Raw genomic sequence first — 15,493 nt, forward strand, 5'->3', positions numbered from 1 at the left:
TCTCAAACTCCTGGCCTCAAGCTATCCACCCGCCTCGGTCTCCCAAAGTGTTGGGATTACAGGCAAGAGCCACCATGCTCGGCCCCCACAAAAAAACTTTTAAACATCTATTGAGTACAATGTTTTGCATGGATTATAAAATATTTGCTCCCCATGACATTATATTATCATTGAGGAAATAGAGACAAAGTAGTTAAAATATATGCATGAAGTCACACAAGTAGGAAGTGGCAGAATCCAGATTTGAATCCAGGTCAAGCCAGAGCATGCAACCACTATGCTATGTTATCTCCTAATGCGGTTTTTTTTTTTTTCCTAAAATAAGGCTTGTTTCATGTGGCATAAGCGTGGCTGATAAATACAGATGGTGCCTGACTTATGATGGCTTGACTTGGGCCACTTTATAATGGTACAAAAGCAATACACATTCAGTAGAAACTGTACTTCAGCTTTTAAATTCTGCTCTTTTCCCAGGCTATGGTACTGGCATATGTGCCCATGCTGGGCAGTATTAGCTAGTCGCAGCTCCCAGGCAGCCACTCGATCATGAGAGTAGACACCTGATACTCTACAGTGGACTGTGTTGCCAGATGATTGTGCGCAACGGTAGGCTAATATCGGTATTCTGAGCATGGTTAAGGTAGGCTAGGCTAAGCTGTGATGTTCAGTAGGTTAGGTGTATTAAATGCATTTTCAACTTGCGTATTTTCAACTTACAATGGGTTTATTGGAACATAGTCCCATCCTAAGTTGAGGAGCATTTGTACTTTTTTTTTTTTTTTTTTTGAGACGGAGTCTTGCTCTGTCACCCAGGCTGGAGTGCAGTGGCGCGATCTCGGCTCATTGCAAGCTCCGCCTCCTGGGTTCATGCCATTCTCCTGTCTCAGCCTCCTGAGTAACTGGGACCACAGGCGCCCGCCACCACGCCTGGCTAATTTTTTTGTATTTTTAGTAGAGACGGGGTTTCACCATGTTCGGCAGGATGGTCTCGAGCTCCTGACCTTGTGATCTGCCTGCCTCGGCCTCCCAAAGTGCTGGGATTACAGGCGTGAGCCACCGCGCCCGGCCCCTGTACTGTTTTTCAAGAAATTTTCATTCTATAACTTTATTACATGTCAACTACATAATCAGTTAACTTCTTTAGTGAAATATGATGAAATTGTATATATTATATCCCATGGAGTCAGATACAGAGACATAGCATATAATAGCATAGTAATGTTAGAACCCATACTAGATTGTAAACTAGATTGTAAAGGTCATAAACTTGTATATCACCATTTAGTTTACTTTTTAATCTTTTTTTTTTTTTTTTTTTTTTTTTTTTGAGGCAGGATATCACTCTGTTGCCCAGGCTGGAGTGCAGTGGTGTGATCATGGCTCACTGCAACCTCGACCTCCTGGGTTCAAGTGATCCTCCCCCTCTCAGCTTCCCAAGCAGCTGGGACTACAGGCACATGCCACCATACCTGGCTAATTTTTTGTATTTTTTATAGAGATGCGGTTTTGCCATGTTACCCAGGCCACTCTCCAACTTCTGGGCTCAAGCAACCCCCCTGCCTCGGCCTCCTAAAGTGTTGGGATTACAGGCGGGAGCCACCACACCTGGCCTTAATCTGCAAAGAAAGATTGTTTTAAAATTCAAAGAAGGAGATATTCCAAAATTTATTCTTGAATAGGTAGGACATGCACACAGTACAGTAGTCCCTCATTATCTGTGATTTCACTTTCTGTGGTTTTGGTTACCTGCAGTCAACTGCCATCTGAAAATATTAAATGGAAAGTTCCAGAAATAAACAATTCATAAGTTTAAATTTCGTGCCATTCTGAGTAGGATGAGGAAATACCTTACTACTCTGCTCCCTCTGTCTGGAATGTGAATCATCCCTTTGTCCAGAGTATCCATGCCATATATGCTACCAGGCTGTTTGTCATTTGGTAGCCATCTTTGTTTTGAGATGAACAAACATACTGTACATAGGGTTCAGTACTATCCAAGCCTTCAAGTATCCACTGGGGATTTTGAAACATATCCCCCAAGGATAAGGGGGGGCTTCTATATACAATTTAAAAGGCACACGTCTATAGCAAACAGTTTGGTGGCTTTCCACAAGGGTTTTTTTTTTTTTTTTTGAGACGGAGGCTTGCTCTGTTGCCCAGGCTGGAGTGCAGTGGCACAATCTCGGCTCATTGCAACCTCCACCTCCCAGATTCAAGTGATTCTCCTGCCTCAGCCTCCCAAGTAACTGGGATTACGGATGTGTGCCACCATGCCTGGCTAATTTTTGTATTTTTAGTAGAGAGAGGGTTTCACCATGTTGGCCAAACTGGTCTTGAACTCCTGACCTCAAGCAATCCACCCGCCTTGGCCTCCCAAAGTGCTGGAATTATAGGCGTGAACCACCGTGCCCAGCTGCTTTCCACAAGTTAAACATAAAATTCCCACGTGACCTACCAACGCTGCTCTGTGGTATATAACACAAATAATAACGAGCTCAAGCAAGAAGTACACACAAATGTTCATAGCAACTTTATTTGCAATAGCTAAGAGGTAGAAACAACCCAAATGTTCATCAATAGATGAATGGATCAGCAAAGTGTGGTTTAGCCATACAATGGAATATTATTTAGCTATCAAAAGTAATGAAGTACCGATGCAGGATACATGGATGAACCTTAAAAACCTTGAAAATATTATGCTAAATGAAGGAAGCCAGACACAGAAGACCACACAATGTATGATTCCATTTATATGCAATATCCAGAATAGGCAAATCATAGAGACATAAAGCAGATTAGTGGTTTCCAGTGGTTGGGGGGCAGAGGAGTGACTGCTTTATGGGTACAGGGTTTCTGTTTGAGGTGATGAAAACGTTCTGGAGCTAGATAATTATGATAATGACATAACATTGTAAATGTACTGAATGTCACTGAATGGTATACTTCTAATGATTACAATGGTAAATTTTATGTTATATGCATTGTACTACAAAAAGAAGCCAGAAAAGGGGTACACAAGAATGTAGAGTAAAAACTGAGAGGCTGACCTGGGGTTCACTGCCTATGAGTTAGCACTGGTCTGCAAGGAGCAGTATCATTCAATAAAATATTGCTGTCTATACATATATTAAAAAAAACACAACAAAAACAGCAAAAAACCTTGAGTCTTCCTCACATCCCTGTCTTCTAGCACCTAATTTCTTTCCCCAGAAGTCACTCCTGTTATCAATGTGTTCTATATTTGTACTGACAAATTCTGTGCATCTATGAACACATATATTTATATTTAGTTTAACAATATTTTCATATAATTGTAAAATATTGTAGTATCATATACCTACTGTTTCTTTTTCTCTTTCGTTCCCCCACTCCTCAGTATGGAGATTCCTCCCTTTCACTACCAACACAGAACTAACCCATTCTTTTACATAACTATTCAATATTCCTTTTTTCAAAGTTTTAACATTTGTTTATCCTCTTTTGATAGAAATGTCGGTGGTTTCCTATCTTTTGTTTTCTTTTACTTTACAAATACCTTGTGAGTAGTTACGCTAAATCAGGGATTAGCAAACTACAACCCAGGGGCCAAATCTGGTCCACCTGCAAGGTAAGAATAATTTTTCATTTTTAAATGGTTGAACAAAGTTTTATTTATTTATTTTTTTTGAGATAGGGTCTGGCTCTGTCGCTCAGGTTGGAGAGCAATGGCATGATCTTAGTTCACTGCAACCTCTGCCTCCCAGGCTCAAGCAATCCTATTAGCCATCATGCCTGGCTAATTTTTGTATGTTTTGTAGAGATGGCATTTCATCATGTTGCTCAGGCTGGTCTCAAATTCCTCAACTGGAGTGATCTCAAAGTGCTGGGATTATAGGCATGTACCACCTCACCCCATACCCCACTTTTCACATGTACGAATGTATCTATAGGACAAATTTTTTAAAAGTAAAATTGTTAGGTCAAAGGAAATGTGCATTTTATAATTTAATAAATATTATCAAATTACTCTCCATACAGGTTGAATCACTTTACACAGTTTGACCAACACTGTATGTTTTCAAACTTTTTGATCTTTGACAATACGATAGATTAAAAAAAATGTATAGCACAAGCTTTCATTTATGAGACAGAAATTTGAACCCTGATTGAATATTTATGAATATTAATGAATTATTGTTAATTTTTAAGATATAATGATGGTATTTTAGAACACTGAATAGATATTTTGGAAGATATTTTGCTTAGATGTGATGATATTTTGGTTATATATTATTGAAAGATATAGACTAAAATAATTGTTAATGAAATAATGCAATGTTTGGGATTTGCTTCAAAATAATAGAATGGGAGTGTGTGTGGGATGGGGTATGGATGAACCATGACTGACTATGAATTTATGATTGTTGAATCTGGGTGATTTATACTCTACAATTTTCTCTTCTTTTTGTATATGTTTGAACCTTTCCAAAAAAAAAAAAAAAAATCACTTCCAAAAAAGGGAGTTACTGAGAGGAGAGTAGTTGGAAAGAATGAGTCCAGACAGCTCTCTTTAGGAACTCTGATATTTAAAAAAGGAGGGGAAAGAGGCCACTAGCTAGCAGGATCTACAGAAAGGTATATTTTAAAAAGAAATTTTATTATTCAAGTATTGCATATGGGTGGAAAATGCACACCACAATGAATGATCAGTAAGTGAACATCCCTAAATATGAAAGAAAAGGTTTACTTATTGGATTTTTTGGTAAACATTTTTGTTGAAGTGTAACATACATATAGTAAAGTGTGTAAACATTAAGTATACTAAACTTGATGGATTTCAACAATGAGTTATCCCCATGGAACCAACACCGTAAGTCAAGAATACAGCTGTAAATCACTGTGGTGTCTGCAGTGGGGGGAGGTGGGAAAAGAATAGAGCTGGGTGTAGTGGTGTTTACCTGTAATCCCAGCTACCTGGGAGGTTGAGTCTGGAGGATCATTTGAGCCCAGGAGTTTGAGGCTGCAGTGAGCTATGAACGTGCCACTGCATTCCAGCCTAGGTGATAGAGAGAGATCCGGTCTTTAAAAACAAAACAAAACAAAAACAAAAACAGAAAACATTTCCAGAATGCAAGAAGCTTCTTCCTTATCTCCTTCCAGTCAACCAGTCAATACTCCCTGCAAAAGGTAAACTCTCTTGCCTTCTTTTAACTTTGTATCAATGGAATCAGTAAAGTAGTGACTCTTTTGTGTCTGGCTTATTCTGCTCAACATGATGTTTGGACATTCATCATGTCGTTGCATGTAAAGGGCATTCATTCTCTTTTTGGTGTATAAAAATACGTTAATAGTAGAACATTCTGATGTATGAATATAACCACAATTTATCCATTCTACTGCTCATGGACATTTGAGTTTTTCCAGTTTTTGACCATTACCAACAGGGCTGCTATAAACACTCTAGTATATGCTTTTTGGCATACATATGCACTCATTTCTGTTGGGCATATACATAGGAGAAGAAATGCTGGATAATAGAGTATGCATCTTTTTCACTGGTGGGCACCAGTTTTCCAAAGTAGCCGAATCAATTTATATTTCCACCAGCAATGTATGAGAATTGTTATGATCAGTGTTTTAAAGTTAGACACTCCAGCAAGTGGATATCGGTATCTCAGAGTTGTCTTAATGTGTACTTCCCTGATGACTAATACTACTAAACTCTTTTTTTAAAATATGCTTATTAAGCATTTGAATATACTCTTTGGTAAAGTGATTGCACAAGTCTTTTGTTGATTTTCCCCCTTGGCAGTCATTTTCATAGTGATTTGTGGGAGTTTTTATATATTTTGGATCTGAGTCCTTTGTGAGATACACAACACACACACACATACAAAATAAATATTTATATTATTATATATTGTATAAATAAATTATATATAAAATAAATGTTTTCTCAATAGTGTGTATCCTGTATGTTCTTCTTTCTTCTCAAGATTGTCCTTGCTGTTCTTCATCCCTTGTAATTTCCATATAAATTCTACTGAGCTTTTTTACTTCTACCAAAAGAAAAAAAAAAGGATTTTGAGTGACATTGCATTGAACCTAACGAATAATTTGGGAAGAATTGACATTTTTACAATATTGTGTCTTCCAAAGTATAAATGTTATCTATCCCTCCATTTACTTAGGTATTTAAAATTTTAATTTAATTTAATTTTTTTTTTGAGACAGGGTCCCCCAGGCTGGAGTGCAGTGGCGCGATCCTGGCTCACTGCAACCTCTGCCTCCTGGGTAACAGAAAAACCTGTTGATCAAGCAAAGTAAGTCTGAGTACTTATTTTAGTACTTACTTTTAAAGTAAGTGGGTAGGGCATAAGTTGTATTAGCCTTACTGCAGAAAGGAAGAACACTACCTCGATAGAGAATTAGTAGTATGTCAGAGGGAGATTTCAAGAAAGGATATTTATAGGATTTGGGAGTCTGGGCTCAAATGGTTTAAGATGGTCTTACAAAGACGAAACTGATGGGAATTAAGCACAGTTTATAATATTTAGGAGAGTTAGGATTAGTAGATACAGAGAAGTAAAGGTCTCCATGCAAGCCTTGATAAATAAACTGTCCTATACGTGAGCTTTTTGCCTATTTGAGCAGTCTGTTATCCTGACAGGAGAGTTCTTTGGCCAGATGAGCAAACTGTTTTCCCCAATATGTTAATTTCTTGAAGCAAACAATAAATGTATTTGTTGGTTTACCACCTTATCTTCCTGGGCAAGCATTTCCTAGGAGACTCGTGTCATGTTGACTCAAGTGGTCTTAGTCCTTATTCAACAAGACCAACTTCTTAGCCTGAAATCTCCTGTCTCATAAAAGTGGAGACTTATTTTTGCTGTCTGTCCTTTCTATACTGTTACTTTCCTGTGGGTAGGGCATAAATCTTATACTCCTGGATGTGGGGTTTGTTTATTTTTACATATTTGTAGCCAAATGTCTATTATTATTTATAATATTTTTTTTTATTTTCTGCTTTTTAAAAACTTAATAGTATATCACAATAATTTTCCCATTATATTATACAATCTTTATAAAAACTATTTTGATGGTTCTATTATTGAGATTGTTGGGGTTATATCATTAGCTAGATTCCAAGAAATTGAATCACTAAGATGAAAGGTATAAACCTTTCTAGAACCTTCATAAATATTATCAATTGCTTTCCTACACTTGATCTTAGCCAAAAGGCCAAGAAGCGATCAACTGCTTTCCTAAATAATTTTACCAATTTCCACATGTTTCAGCCAAATATGAGGAGTCCTATTTTACCAAACTCTCCGTAACACTGGATATTAATATTTTAAAAAATACTTGCTAATTTGCTATTGCAACTGATATCTTATTGTTATATGGATTTATATTTGTTTGATTCCTTAAAATGTTCAGATTATTTTCATACACTTGTTTGCTGGTTCTATTAAATTCTTAAATTATTTGTTGTATTTTTCAAAATTGTACTCAGGTCATCATCAGGTGTAGAAAAGTAATTAATTGCACTTCTCACTTCATAGTTTATTGTCCTCACAGGTTAGTACAATTACTCTCTTGAAATTTTTCTTTTTTCTCCCTTCTTCTCTGATTCCTACCATACATACCCATTCTTTTTTTTTTTTTTTTTTTTGAGACGGAGTCTTGCTCTGTCTCCCAGGCTGGAGTGCAGTGGTACGATCACGGCTTACTGCAGCCTCCGGCTCCCAGATTCAAGTGATTCTCCTGCCTCAGCCTCCCAATTAATTGGGATTACAGGTGCCCACCACTACACCCGGCTAATTTTTTGTATTTGTAGTAGAGACAGGGTTTCAGCATGTTGGCCAGGCTGCTCTCGAACTCCCAACCTCAGGTAATCCATCTGCCTCAGCCTGTCAAAGTGCTGGGATTACAGGCATGAGCCACCGCACCTGGCCCATACATACCCATTCTAAAGCATTTGTTATACATCATTAAATATGCACATATCCTTAGAAAACATGTATTATTATATTGTGTGTATATGCTATTTAATAAATAGAATCTAGTTATACATTTCATTCTGTTTCCACACTTTTGCACTTAACCCTATGTTTGTGAGGCCTATCAATGGTGTTTTATGCATATCTATTCCACCACTTCTTTCTCCAGCATTGTATTTTCATAGTGTACTATGTATTAGTTGCAGTGACACTAGTTGCTGTAATAAACAAACCCCAAAGCACATAATGCTGAACACAATTGAAGTTTATTTCTTGCTCTTAAAATCCAAAAAATGAGTATTCCTCATTGGTGTGTGGGTTTCTCCCTAGTGGTGATTTAGAGAACCCGGCTGCATCTATCTTCTGGCTCTGCCTTCTTTAACATGGCTTCCAAGATGGTCGCATCCACCTGCATTGCATTGGCAGAAGGTGAAAGGCATAAATATCTTGTGTGAGAGGTTTTCATGGGCCTGGAATAGCAACATCATTTCCATTCATATTCTTTGACTAGACCTCAGTCAAATGGCTGTGCCTAACTGCAATGAAGACTGGAAAATGTAGTCTATTTGTGTGTCTTGGAAGAAAAGGAGATAGATTTGGTGAGCCACTAACCAATCTTGCCAGAGTGAGCATCCATCATATGGTTCTTCTCCATTTGTGATAATGAATACCTAAGTTGCCCTCACTTCCCCACCACTCAGATAAAGCCATGAGGAAGGTCTTTGTACCTAAAAACCTTTGTGAGTTCTCTGTGATAAACACTAACATTTGATTTTGCCTATCTAATTTTTACCATTCTGACGTCCAAGTATAAAAAGTGGTATCTTGTGATTGCATTCCTCTGATTACTAATAAACTTGAGTATCTCTTCTATTTTGGGCTTTTGCTTCTGTGAATAGCTTGTTCTTTTCCTATGCCATTTTTTTCTATAGGGTTTCCTGTGGCATTTTTTTTCGTACTGATTTGCATGAGTTTTTATATAACCTAGAAGATAATCACTCTTTTGTTTTAGATATTATAAACAAGTACAGAAAGCACATTCTTCTCAAGTACACATTGAACATTTCCCCCAGATACACCACATGCTGAGACATAATCAAACCTCAACAAATATCAAAGGAATGAAATCCTACAGATTGTGTTCTTCGACTGTGGAATTAAGCCAAACATCTATCATATGTAGCTAATAATACAACCCCCAACTGCTTTGAGATTTGGTAGGACTTCTAAATAACTTATGAATTAAAAAAAACACATGAGATTTAGAAAATATTTTGAACTGAATAATAATGAAAACACAACAAACCAAAACTTGCAGGATCATTACAACTAAGAGTTCTCAAATGTAAATCTATTGCTTCAAAATTGTTTGGATCATAACTTCATTTGTTCTTGTCTAAATCCTTTTTTGATTTCCTACATCACCAAACCTAGCAAAATTATAAGGCAGGATAAGAGAAAAACTACTTATGAAAACAAAGATAAGGTGGAAGAACAACAATATATTTTAAACTAAGAAAAAAAAGCAAAGAAAACTGTGGCTTGACATATTTGAAAGGTTTGCATCATCTTGGTATATTTGCTGTGTAAATAAGTATGTTAGAGAAGCTGATACAATTTCTTAATTTGATTCTTGTAATAAACATATATAATTTTATTTTATAAACTGTAGGCTGTCAGCCAGACAGTGATTAGAGGAAAATGTATGGCCTTAAACGTATATATTAGAAATGAAAAAAAAAAAAGACTAAGAATTGGCTGGGTGAGGTGGCTCACGCCTGTAATCCCAGCACTTTGGGAGGCTGAGTCAGGTGGATCACTTGAGGTTAGGAATTCGAGACCAGCCTGGCCAACATGGTGAAACCCTGTCTCTACCAAAAATACAAAAATTAGCTGGGCGTGGTGGTGCACACCTGTAATCCCAGCTACTCGGGAGGCTGAGGCAGGAGAATCGCTTGAACCCGGGAGGAGGAGGTTGCAGTGAGCCAAGGTTGTGCCACTGCACTCCAGCCTGGGTGACAGAGCAAGACTCCATCTCAAAAAAAAAAAAAAAAAAAAAAAAAGAGACTAAGAATTGAAAATCAGGAATCTAAAAGAAGAGCAACCAAATTAGGACCAAATAAAGAAAAAGCAAAGAAGTAATAAAGAGGAAAAATCTGTGAAATAGAAAAAAATTTGCAATATGGAAAATAAATCCAAACATTCATTCTTTGAAAAGGTTAAAAAAACTGATAGGCCAGTCACAGTGGCTCATGCCTGTACTCCTAGCACTTTGGGAGGCTGAGGTGGGAGGATCGCTTGAGCCAAAGCTAAGGCTGCAGTGAACTGTGATCATTTCACTGTATTCAAGCTTGGGTGACAGAGTGAGACCTTGTATCCAAAAAAAAAAAAAAATTTGATAAATAGTAGTAAGACTAATTAAGAAAAAGAGAAAATATGAATTACCAGTATCAGGAATGAAAAAAGCAAGCTATAAAAACAGATGCTACAGATATTAAAATGATAAAAAGATATTATAAAAAATGTGCGCTAATAAATTTGAAAATTTGAAGGAAGTGAATCAATTCTTTGAGAAGCCCAATTTACCAAAATGAACATAAGAAAAAGTACAAAATGTACATATACCTACATCTATTTTAAAAACTTTAATCCATAATTAGAAACATTCCCTCAAAGAAAATACTAGAGGAGAAAAAAGGGAAAATTTCTCAACTTTCAGGCCAGCATAACTTTGATATCAAAATATATCAGTTATTACAAAAAGGAGAAGTTACAGGCTAATGTCTCTAATAAATAATAGAAGGCGGCCAGACGTGATGGCTCACACCTATTATCGCAGCACTTTCGGAGGCTGAGGCAGGTGGATCACCGGAGGTCAGGAGTTTGAGACCAGCCTGGCCAACATACTGAAAACCTGTCTCTACTTACTAAAAATATAAAAATTAGCTGGACATAGGGGCACATGTCTGTAATCCCAGCTACTCAGGAGGCTGAGGCAGGAGAATCGCTTGAACCTGGAAGGCAGAGGTTGCAGTGAGCCAAGATGTCACCACTGCACTCCAGCCTGGGTGACAGAATGAGACTCTGTCTCAAAAAAAAAAAGAAAGTTCTATCCAACTCCATTAGTCAGGAAACCTCTTCAGAGCTCTCCTTGTCTGGAAGGCCCCTGACACTAACTCCAGGAGGCCAGAGCTTGGGTCTCAGTTGTACGAACTGGAGCTGGCTACTTAATCTCTTTGTGCCCAGTTTTCTTCATCTGTAACATGAGACCTTGTTACCTAACTCACTGGCTCACCAGCTCAAAACAGAGTGAGAACATTCGAACACATTGCTGGGGGAGTGTAAACTGGATGTATTTTCTGGAAAGTAATTTGGCTAGATATATTCAGAAATATTCAAATCCTGTGAGCCAGTAATTCCATTACTAGAAATTTATTATTGGCACATAATCAGATATACAGACAAAAATACAAGTAAAAAGGTGTTCGTGGCACTGTTATTTTAATAGTAATATTTTTGTAAACATCTTGAAAGTCCAACAATCAGGGCATGGCCACCAAAATTATAACACATCTATTCTGATAAATGTAGCCATTACGAATTGCTGTAGCAGAATATTTGGTAACATTGAAAAATGCCCATGACTTTATGTTAAATGAAAAGAAAAAAAGATACAGAACTCTTTGTGTGGTATGGCTCCAATTTTGTTTCACGAACTATATATGTCTATGGGCTCAGAAAACAGACTAGTGGGAAATTTACTGAAAATCTTATTGCTGGTGGTATAATTCTATATATGTTTAAAATTGACATTTGAAAAGTTGTCCCAGCATTCCTCATAAGCATGTGTTGCTTTGTTAATAAGAGAATCAAATATTTAAAAAGTAACCCAAATTAAAATTATTTGTGGGAAACCTCTTTGAAAATCATTGTACTACACGTGAGATGTAAGTGCGTTTCTGGGGCTTTAGAAGCACAGATGGATTCCTGTTTAAATCAATACATCTGACTGCAAGGAAGATAAATGGGTGAGTGGGTGGCCATGCTGGGCACGGCTCCTAAGTTAGGCGCTCTGCCTGCCTGCTCCACCCCTGCAGCCCAGCAGCGAGAGTCCTGCCAGCCCTAACCCCTGTTTGTTTTTCTTCTCCCCCTGGATCCACCACCCAGCTCTCCTTCCTCCGGTAGGTATGAACATGAACGAGTCTGTCTGGTCTTGTCTGCTAAGTGAATCATGCCTCAGAAATGGGAAATGGCCTCAAGGCCAGGGCCTGTCTCCATGGAAGAGCTGGGACTAGCCTCAAATGTGACATCAGCGTGAGTGCTGACGGTTTCGCTGCAGCTTCCAGGCTAGATGGCAGGCGTGGGTGTTGCCATGTTTCTGGGCTTCTGGGCCAGGTCCTGATGGAATGCTAAAGTGATACGACCAGACACAGGTGAGAAGAAGGCTGCTTCTCCTGTGGTATGATTTGAGGGCATCCTTAGGTCTCTCTGGTGCTGACTCACCCTCCTCCCCTCCTGAAATCACCATTATAAAAACTCCTTTGCCAGGGAAGACAACTGAAAGGAGTGGACACGGAGGCTCCTGCTGAAATGCACGGGATCACACAGGGCAGCAACATCTCCTAATATTAGCACCGAGGCTCTGGAATCAGTCAAGCTTAGGTTTGGATCCCAACTCCACTACTGCTTGAGGATGTCCCTTGGTGCCGCTGACATCTGTAAATGATGACAAAAAGCACTTACATATACCAAGCAGATGCCAGGTACAATTCTAAGTGCCCTTCTATTAACTCACAACAACCTTATTAGGAAGTTACTCATAATCACATCCATATTACAGAGGAGGAAATTGAGGCACGGGTGGTGAATTAACTTGCTCAAGGTCTCACAGGATCAGCACTAGGATGAGTCCACACCCAGTGTGGCTCCTATGCTTTTAATGACCATGTTTGGGAATCTTATTAGTATCAGATGGGATAATAATAGAAACCATGACTTATTAGGGGCTTACTCAGTGCCAGGCACTGGACTAAATGCTATATAGGAATTTTCTCATTTGTTCATCCCAGTGTGTGGATGAGGCAAGGACTATTGTCAGGTGCTAACATCACCCTGGCAGGACAGCCAACTGTATACAAGGCCCTATGTTAAGGACTGGGCCTTCAGGAGATTGCTGTGGCATAAAGAGTTAAAATGTGTCCATAATAACTGTGATTCACGGTAGAATCATAGGTTGATGGAGCTGGAAGAAAGCTTAAAGGTCATCTGGTTCAGACTCATTTTTACTGATGACAAGAACCAGAGTGTGTGTGGGAGGGTGGTGGCAAGGTTTAATCCCACAGGAGTTTTAGGAGAAGATTTAGTGAGATGATAACAGCAGCCAGCACTTACTGAGTTTGGGTGCTGTGTATGCTTGTGTGTTCATCTCATTCAACCCTCCAACCAGATGAGGGTGACATTATTATTATCCCAGTTTCACAGATAGGGAAACTGAGATGTTGAGAAGTTGAGCAAGTACCTTGCCCAGCAGCACACAGCTAGCAAGTGGTGGAGTTGGGATGCTGCAGGCTGGATTTCAGAGCTCGGGTGCTGAATTACCACGCTGAATGCCATCCCAGTGATAGAAGGAGGTTAAAAGGCCTGGGAAGAAGCTGGACTAGGTGGATGGGAAAGGCCTTTGAAGACTATGAAGTCTTGTACAGACACGAGTAATTTTTGGAAGGAGGTAAAGGTCCCAAGAGAGGTATAAAGTGGTACAGACCTCAGGGCAAAATCAAGGAAGATGTCCAGGATGAGATGGCGTTTGCTTTGGATGTGGATCTGTGCTCCTGGGGTAGGAGTGAGGGCTGTCCAGACTACGTGTGGGATGGTGGTGGGGTTTCCTCCAGCCCTTCCCCATTGGCATGGGATGGCTCAGTTAAGTTAGTTAATTGGCCCCTTAGCCCAAGTGAAGTGACCAGGACCACAGAAAGCTTTGGGCACCTAAAGCTGGGGTCCTGACTGCAAAGAACATGATGGGTGAGGAGAACTGAGAGGGCGCAGAAGGTTGGTAGCAGGTGGGGTTGGGGTGGCCAGACAGCCTGAGTTCAAATCCTAATGTTCTCCCACACTCCATTTATGAGGCCACAGACAAGCTACTCCACAGCTCTCTGCCTTAGTTTCTTCATCTGAAGAATGGGAATGATAATAATGGTATGTACTTCAGAAGCTTGTGTAAATATAACATGCTCATCTGTGTGAAATGTTTACTGTGATGCCTGGCACAGATATTTCTGTCATTCTAAGCTCAGGATACCAATTGGTACCACTATCCAGAGAAGAATGGGGTTAGAACAAAGCAGACACACGTCTATTTCAACTTACTTTCCTGGTAAACCTAAATCTGGCAGAGATGAATGGCTTCGCAAAATAACACAGACTAGCCACCCCCTCTCCTCCAGCCTTGGTTTTGTTTTTGCCAATCATTAGATTTGCTTTTCAGGGAAAGGCAAGGAGAGTGGGAGGCAGAGGAGGCAGAGGCCAGTGGGCTGCCAGTTTTGTGAAACCGGGCTGATAGACTGTCAGTGGTTTCTGAGTTATCACTCTTATTTCTGACATCATCCTTGTGCAGCTCTATTGGAATTTCTGAACTCTTGTGAATTAGCCTCCCCAGCCCCTTGTATACCGTGGGTTTACTCTCCATTCTTAGAGGTGGACACATTCTTGCAGAGAAAATGCAGATGGGGACAAAGTCCTTTCTTGAGCAGGTTAATGGCAAAATAGAAGGATGACTGTCAGGTGGGCAGGAGGGGAGTGCAAGGAAAGAGAAACTAGTATGTACTGAGGTACCCCTCCATAGGACCAGGCTTGGTGAAGAAGCTGGCATGTTCCCATCACACCAGCCCTGCAAGGAAAAGATCTGACTCCATTGTACAGATGTAGAAACTGGCCCGGAGCCACAGCTTGTCCATAGATATGGAAATCCCACCCAGATCTATTCAACACTAAGGGTCACCCTCTTCCTCTATAGTACGTGAAAGGGGTATAAGATTAAAACAAGTGTCTTTACTGGTGCTTGAAAAATAACATTTTTGCATGCACTTTATCTGAGGAACTCCATTGACTCAGAGCTGCAGGCTGGGTTGACCTGACTTGGAAAAAGATCTCCATGGAAGGCATGGCAAATTCTGCTCATAGGCCACTATAATGCCTAGGAAGCAAAGTGCGGGGAAAGGTCAGTCCTGCCTTGTTTCCAGGTGGAAGGCTGCAGTTTGTTGTCATCAGCAAATCAATCTCCATCAGGATATAGCTACTTGTAGTTATTGCACCTTTGCTCAGTGGCTTTCTGTCCAGGGAGGAGGAAATAGGTCAGAAGCACAAGGAACTATTTCTGGGCCCTGGCCTTTGGGAAAGCAGCCTTGTCCTGTTTACACATCCTCTCTCCAGATTTGCACAACCTGACCACAGAAACGTCACCCTCTAAGCCCAGGTAAACAGGTAACTAAATAGTCTCCAGTCAGCCAATAGCTATT

At 39.6% G+C, this 15,493-nt stretch overlaps 1 pseudogene; it reads right to left on the reverse strand.

Annotated features, from left to right (window-relative positions):
• Positions 1–7,105: 7,105 nt before the first annotated feature.
• On the reverse strand, positions 7,106–7,233 carry LOC112129266 (U2 spliceosomal RNA; annotated as a pseudogene).
• Positions 7,234–15,493: the final 8,260 nt, after the last annotated feature.

Source organism: Pongo abelii, chromosome 16 (genome assembly GCF_028885655.2).
Source record: "Pongo abelii isolate AG06213 chromosome 16, NHGRI_mPonAbe1-v2.0_pri, whole genome shotgun sequence".
Lineage (NCBI taxonomy): Eukaryota > Metazoa > Chordata > Mammalia > Primates > Hominidae > Pongo > Pongo abelii.